This window comes from Magnolia sinica, chromosome 2 (assembly GCF_029962835.1).
Source record: "Magnolia sinica isolate HGM2019 chromosome 2, MsV1, whole genome shotgun sequence".
In the NCBI taxonomy this organism is placed as follows: domain Eukaryota; kingdom Viridiplantae; phylum Streptophyta; class Magnoliopsida; order Magnoliales; family Magnoliaceae; genus Magnolia; species Magnolia sinica.
Genome location: NC_080574.1, coordinates 55,952,747 through 55,960,495, shown reverse-complemented (window position 1 = coordinate 55,960,495; position 7,749 = coordinate 55,952,747). Strand labels below are relative to the sequence as shown.

General features: G+C 39.8%; 1 pseudogene; it reads right to left on the bottom strand.

Annotated features, from left to right (window-relative positions):
* Nucleotides 1-4,388: 4,388 nt before the first annotated feature.
* Nucleotides 4,389-7,378, bottom strand: LOC131228906 (uncharacterized; annotated as a pseudogene).
* Between the last annotated feature and the right edge of the window lie 371 nt (nucleotides 7,379-7,749).

Genomic DNA, 7,749 nt, shown 5'->3' with positions numbered 1-7,749 from the left:
GCAACACACGCATCATGGTGGGCTCCACAGTGATGGATGGCGTGGATATGTTACACTCATCGGGTAGGCTACACATCAAGAGGGAGAGGGAAGAGAGAGAAAGAGAGAGAGAGAGAGAGAGAGAGAGAGAGAGAGAGAGAATCGTGAGAGGGGAGGGACCCCGCCACTATGGGCCCTCCCTACACATGCATATATCAAGATGGGTCCCACATATGTGGGCCCTCAAATCACAAAATCAAATAATAAAATCACCCACCTTTGATCTTCTCTTCCTTCTTCCGCCTATAGTCTCAAAAGCTCCAAGGAAACGATTCCAACGGTTGAGATGAACTTTGAATGATGGAGATGGGAGGTAGGAAGGTGGGCCACACTAGCTCTCTCATGGGGAGCTTGGACATGGGTTGCTTAGGAGGAAAAATGAGAGAGAGAATGAGAGAGAGAGAGAGAGATGATGGGAGAGGAGTGATAGGAGAGAGGGATGGATGGGTGTACTTGTGTAAGGGAGAGAGTTGACTTTTAAGGGTTGCTTTTGTACTCAGGGATGAGATAGAGTAATGGGTGTACTTTGACAAGTGAAATGATTGATGTAAAATTCTCTTGGGATTTGTAACGCAAGGCATTTTTCCTCAAACTGAACGTGAGCCCATATCTTTTGGCCCGGGTATCGCCTCGGTGAGCGAGACGCAGCATCGGAACCGTGGTGACGATGTGGTTGTAATGATATAAGTTTTGAGTCAAGCCGGCTCTGATATACAAGACACGACTCAAGATCATGCACAAACACCGATAATAGATTGCAGTTCACCGAAATTCGACCAGGAGGACCGCGAAAGCCTATGGAACAGTACAGTCAAGGATACGGGCCTCACAACGTGTCCTTCTGAGCATGAATGAGAGAATTCGAGTTTGCGAGCCCTGCTCTTATTTGCTCGTGTATGGCCTAAATCAAGTCCTTGTGTAGGCCACTAGACACATGTGCGTACGTGTTAGTCTTCGTGGAAGCTTCCGATGGGAGTAAACCTACCCTTGGACTAGGACCGTGGTTATTAGTTATCCTATGGAAAACTAACTAAAGTTTTTTGCGGGAGCCTCCAACGAGAGTGTACGTCGGTAGGTTCTTATGTAGGATCGAGGTTTGTGGCGAACCTATAAAAAACTACATAAAGTCTCTTGTGAGAGTCATTCCTTATGTAGGATTATAAAGGTTAGAGGTTAACATGATTAAAAACCTCTGATAGTGAAATCTGGTACACTCATGGGTTAAGTGCGTCTACCGGGAGTGGAGTAGGGAAACTGAAGTATTATACATGCTTATGTTTGAGATTGTCATTTACACACTTATTTAATTGCTTATGTGATTGAATGTTTAATTATTTATATGTATGATTAGATGAATGTTAGGTCTTGATAGTTAGCACATACCACACACATATGTACACTATCATGTTATAAACTAGTTAATTGACATATCATTTGTAGTATATGCGATTAGACCCTTTATTGGCTTGAAGCCTTAGAGTTAATTGCATTACTTAGCTTAATTTGCATTTTAACTTAATTAGGCAATTGTGTTTTAAAAAGATAAAAATTTTATTTGGTCTTAATCACCCCCTTAGAACATAGCCTTCATTCTTTAGCTCTGCCAAGCTTCCGCATGGGCAACTGTGATAATCCCATTACACCATAGGTGAATTTTCAATATTAACCACATATGTATAGACACCATGAAAACTCTGGCAAATTTTCAAAACCTGACATGGGGAGGGACATGATGAGGTCGATCACCGTCTTCCTCAGGGGATATCTACTTCGAATCTCTGGAGCTCTCTGGACTCCTCACAGAGCTTCCTCAAATCCACGAGTGATAAAAGTAGAAATAATTTCAAATAAATTCAAAATAACTTGATTGATAATTTTTTAAAAAAAATGATATTACAACTCTACTCTTTAAATAAGAAAATCAAACCTAAGACGGAGTTTTAGACTCAAACTCCAACCCAAACATCCTAAAAATGTGACTTACTATAAGACGGAGTATACTAGTGTTGCACAAACCTTTATTCCTACTAGACTTCATAGTTTTCAGCCAAAAATAGTAAGTGACCAATTTGGCCCAACCACGTTATTCTCCTAACTTTTCTAAGCCCTTTTCATGTTGGGCATGACTTCTACAACTCAAAAGGATCAAAGGTTATACTTAAACTAAAATTTACTATTTATAATAAAAATGAAAATAAATAGGACTTTTGGCTATCGATTTGATGGAATCTTGCAAGGCAACCCAGCATAGCGGGTTGGTTGGCTTAAGTAGCTTCTCCTACCCAAAATCATATATAATAATATCAAAAAATGATCGCATTCAGAAGCAAACATGAACTTTCATACATACAACCTTCTCTTTTGCCAATGTGACATGTTTATAAAACATATCTGCTCCATGCAAAAGGTGGAACACACCGTGATTATTGCTTTGTATAAAAAATAGGCTGAGCTTATTTGCAGGCTACACTAGTATACTGAGTTGTACCATCGATTCTCCAATGACTTTGATATTGTGTCCCACTCATCATCACCTTCTAATTATGATCACACATGAACTTGATATACCATACAACATTTTGTCCTTTTAGGTATTATGGACAGATGTTTGATTCTTCAACACGTAGATACTGGATCCGTGACATTACCACAACATCTACTCACCAATGTTGTTTGATTCCCTTCCTTGATTCTCCTTGATGATAAAGCTTACCACAACTTTTCATTTGGACATATCTCAATGAAAGTGGTTTCGAATATTTCCATGGGTTCATCTTGTTTGGTTGATATCCATTTTTAGAGTGGTTTGATCACAGTATCACTGTGTCCAACAGAATGGGGTCCAAATAATGTATAGATGACAATCTCTCTAACCATAAGGTGCACTTAAAGCCCAAAAATCAAGCTAATCCAAAACTTATGTAGGTCTTCCACACTACAAGGAACTCTTTAGAAGTAATTTTCACCCATTAGAGCCTTCCATATTAGTTGTGGGGCTCACCGTCATCCACAACTACCACTGAATTCATTCATCGACCCCCCCCCCCACCCAAAAAAAAAGTTGGAATGGACAAAAAAATCAGGTCATTTCAAAATTCATAAGAGCCACGAAATGTGAATTTGGAGGTTTGTTACATGATTGCATGTTGTTGCCACTAGCGGGCCCACCTGAGTTTTGAATTGTCTTGTTTTTTGGGCTCTAGGTGATCATAGGATGAACGTACATGATGGACTTAGTGATTTTATTTTTCCAAACATCAGGATGGAGCCTACACAACTTGACACTACCACAACGTGAGTAATGTCAACACCATGGGATCATTCCGCTAAAATTATATATGAGTATGTTTTATGCTTCAATGAAGGGACAAAAATAAAAATAAAAATTCAAGTCATTGATTTTTTTTTTCAATGTTCTACATTTATCTACATAAAAAGACAGTCAGAATCATGTAATCGGGGTAGGTTTTTTTTTACTATTGCTTGTCAAGAATAGCATCTATAACCCAAACCTTGTGATAATATCATGATATTTGGTGCAATCAACCGCAACCTTAGCTAAGCATGTAGCTTGCTGACCATGAAGCATTTAATACTGTTGCAAAATTGATACAAATGCCAAAGCAAGAACAAAGATGAACAACTTGTGGTGGAAATATCGCCAACAGAAATGGGCAATTTGGAGCATATTTTTGTCTATATATTATACTTTTGGATGTACTATGGAACCGAATTGCAATTTAATAGGCCCTTAAAGTCAAAAAGACAAATTGCAGTTTCCTTTCCTAGCATCCATGTTAAGATTAAAGGTTCCAAACTAAGATTATGTTATCTTAAGTTGGACTCAAATGAAATCTGCTATTCGGGCTACTTCCGAGTTTACTGATACTAGGTAATTTCACCATCATCTTTAAAAGGGTGTGTTCGGTTGCACCAAATTTCATGAAATATCATGAAATTTTGGACCAAAATACATTGATTAATCATGAAATATCATGATACTTAATGATATTTGGTGTAACCAAATGCACACTAAACTAAACTTGTGCACCAAAAATACTACCATGTTTATTGAATCGGATAGCTGGCATTTTGGCTCTATATCATTCAGGTTTTAAGAATCAAAGCAATTATTCAAACTTCAGCGTTTGTTAAATTTCAATCAAAATAATTAAAATAATCCAAGGAGCAGGTCATCAAGGTGATAACATGCCATCCAAACAGGTCCACCCACAGACATACATGCACATACATGCGCATGTTTCTAATGAAAATAACATACACATCCATCTCAATGATACCGATCAGACTCTGAATAGAATAAGGTTGACATCAATCCCATCCGGCATTCGACGTTGTGGCGGGAACTTAAGGAGGGATCTTGAGACATGGTGAGCGGCCTCAAGGTACATTGCATATTTATGTTCCATGCCCCCACTACTAGCATGGTTCTGGGTCTATGGCATTGATGTAGAGTCGTGGTGATAGCGGTAAGCCCCACCATTGCTGCCGACAGTGTGGATGCCGCCCAATTTCATGTTATTCAGTGCCAATGCCCTCTCCTCGCCGACCACCTTATGGAGGGCACTCCTTCAAAAAGTCCAGTCACCAGTCTTCCACCTGAAGTGGTAGAGGGGAAGGAAATGCTGGCTGTAGTGTGCTACGAACTCGATTGCAGCCAGGATGAACTCAAATTCAGTATGGGACATGTAATAGGAGAAGTTGATCCTTGTCCATATAGGCTTAAGGCCATTGTATCCCTGTGATTGTAGATAATGTGTTAGGATTAATGGGGCTTAGGAACTAGAAAAACATGATCATACTTACATGTCTTCACTCTATTGTACTCAAATGCATATGCATCCACACACATATGTAGGCATGAAAATATATGCTTTTGTGTTTGTTGGAAAATAATGTCTATAATCGTGGGTTTAGAACAATTCAAATTACAAACAATGCACTTATCTTACCTTTTGAATCGCAGACCGGAATGCCAACGACTGTTGTATGTTAACACCAAGGAGAACATGGCCATACGGGCCGACACAAGCGCAACCCCCACGCGCCTGGATTCCGAATAGATCGTTCAGAAGTTTCGTTACAAAGCGTCCGTGGAGAGGCTTGTCCGTCTTGGTGGCTCACTCTCTCCACATGTAAACCCCTTTGTCTCCCAAATCAGCAGCCTGGTCCAATGACGTGGTGTTGATGAGAAAGGTGAGGATAGGCTGATGCTTTACTAAGGTGTTCCCAAGCACATGTATGTTTGCGTTCGGCAAGAGCCTTTGGAGAGCCTGTCATTCCACAACATTTCCTAAGTATCGATGAGATGGTAGCCCATGTAGTCCTTCACTCAGAATGTCAATGCTATTCAGATCTTTTGCATAATTGTCGGCGTTCCAGCATCCTCCCACTAATCTACATCGTCATAGTAAAGGGTATCCTATAAAATTCCCATTTTATTGACTAAAATTGCATATAAGAGTTGCATCATCTAGTGTAAATTCTCCATACTGATTATCAATATTAGTCAGAAATTGGGATCACTGCCATTTGATTGGGTGGATTGGCACTATCTCTTAATGGAATCAAAATCACCTCTATTCAATCAAGTTCAAATGGTTGTGACATCGACTTGTTTTAGAAATGCGGTATAATTGAATATCTGTATCGTTAGAAAATTAGCAAGTGATTAGAGTCTCATTAGACCTTTTCATTGAAACCATTGACGAAGGCGATAGTCCCACCGCCATAGGTAGAAGGAGGTGAAGATCTCAAGTAATAGAGTGTCTTGCTCATAAGCAAGATCCTTGGGGGTTCCTGGGCCTCCAACAAACTTGTGGGGACTGAGGAAAATAACATCATAGCCCTACAATTCTCCCGAATGGAGGTCGATTTGCACGTATGGGCCACTGTGCACAGAAAAATCAATCATAAATTAGTCAAATAAAACTAATCCTAATAGTAATTTTCATTTGTATTATCTTCTTTTGAATTGAAAAATCTAATAAAGGTTGATGTTATAAGATAGGCATATCTTGCAAACCAAAATGAGTTATTCAACATAACATTTGATTTTGCGGTAGGAGAAGCTATTTTACCCAACTAACCCCGCTATGCCAGATTGACCAAGCTGAATTTGCGAGATTCCATTAGATTGGCAGTCGAAAATCCATTTTATTTCAGTTTTTACTATTATAGTAACTTTTAGTTCGATCATAACTTTTGATCCATTGAGTTTTATGAGTCATGCCCAACATGAAAAGGGCTTAGAAAAATTAGGAGAATAACGTGGTTAAGCCAAATTGGACACTTACTATTTTTGGCCAAAAACTATGAAGTCTAGTAGAAATCACGACCGTCAATAAATAGTAAATTAACTATTTATAGTAAGTCACGAATTTTAGGGAGTTCGAGTTGAGTTTGATTATGAAACTTCTTCCCAGGTTTGGTATCACTATTTAAAGGTTGTAAATTAATTTTTAACATCAATCAATTAATTTTCCAATTTCTTAGAGTTTACTTTTATTTCCCTATTTTCTTCGCATGCGTGTGTGAAGTGCAAGGTTCGTATGTGCTTGCTACTAGTGATTACATTACCAGATCAAGTATACTTATTTCTCTTACCTTGCGGCAAAGTCAAAACAAGCAAATGCACCATGTTCATGTAATAATCTTGTGAGAGCTCTCGTATCGGTGTAGATGCCAGTCATATTGCTACAAGTTGAGAAGGAGGGGCGATTGGAGCATTTGGGAGATTCCAATTCCTGTCGGAGCATGTCTAAATCGATTAGCCCGTCTCTATCTACACCAATCTCCACCACCTCTGCCAGGCTCTGGCGTCATGATAGAAGGTTCGAATGGTGCTCATACGGACCCACAAAAACCGCCCATCTCTCCTCAGACCTAAGGTTCTTTACCACCCTAGATCTCATGGTGGATGAAATAGCAATGCCCATTACCTCTTACAGCCTCTTGATGGTAGCCGTAGTGCTCGAGCCACAGAACATAAGAGCATCCTCAGCTCCTCCACCTATGCATCTCTTAATGTACTTGGATGCTTCATGGACCATCTTCGTCATCTCGTGGCCTACAAAGCTATCGTCTATGTGAGTATTGCCATAGTAAGGAAGAATGTTCTCAATGATGTAATTCTCTATGGGGTGAAAGCACCTTCCTGAGGTAGTGTGGTCTACATAAGTCAAGTGTCGCTTCCCAAATGGATTATCGAACTCGACGTGATCGCCAATGAGCTGAGAACGAAGCCACACACACTTCTTTTTTATGCTTTCCGTCTCTTCAACGAACCCATCACCCAACATCTTCAATGAGACGGCCCCGAAGTTAAACTCCTCATTTAGATTCTGTTGATCATCGACACTCCAGGTTGTTGCTTCATCATCTTCCTTCCCAATATAGGCCAACGGAAAGGGAGATGGCGTGTTCTAGGCCATTCCTTTGCATCCTTGTGCTTGTCTTTGATCATGATGGATGGATTATTGTCTATGAAGAGCATGATGGAACCAGACATGGGCAACTACCTTGCTATCACACGGCTATGCTTTGTTATACATGTAGAGAATGAGGAACTTCACTTAATAATGAAAAAAACTCGAACCAGCCTCGTCTACTTATAGCAATGCTCCTAAAGAAGCGAACCTGCATGGTATACATAAGTGGGCCCCACTCATCACGCCATACAATGTTAAG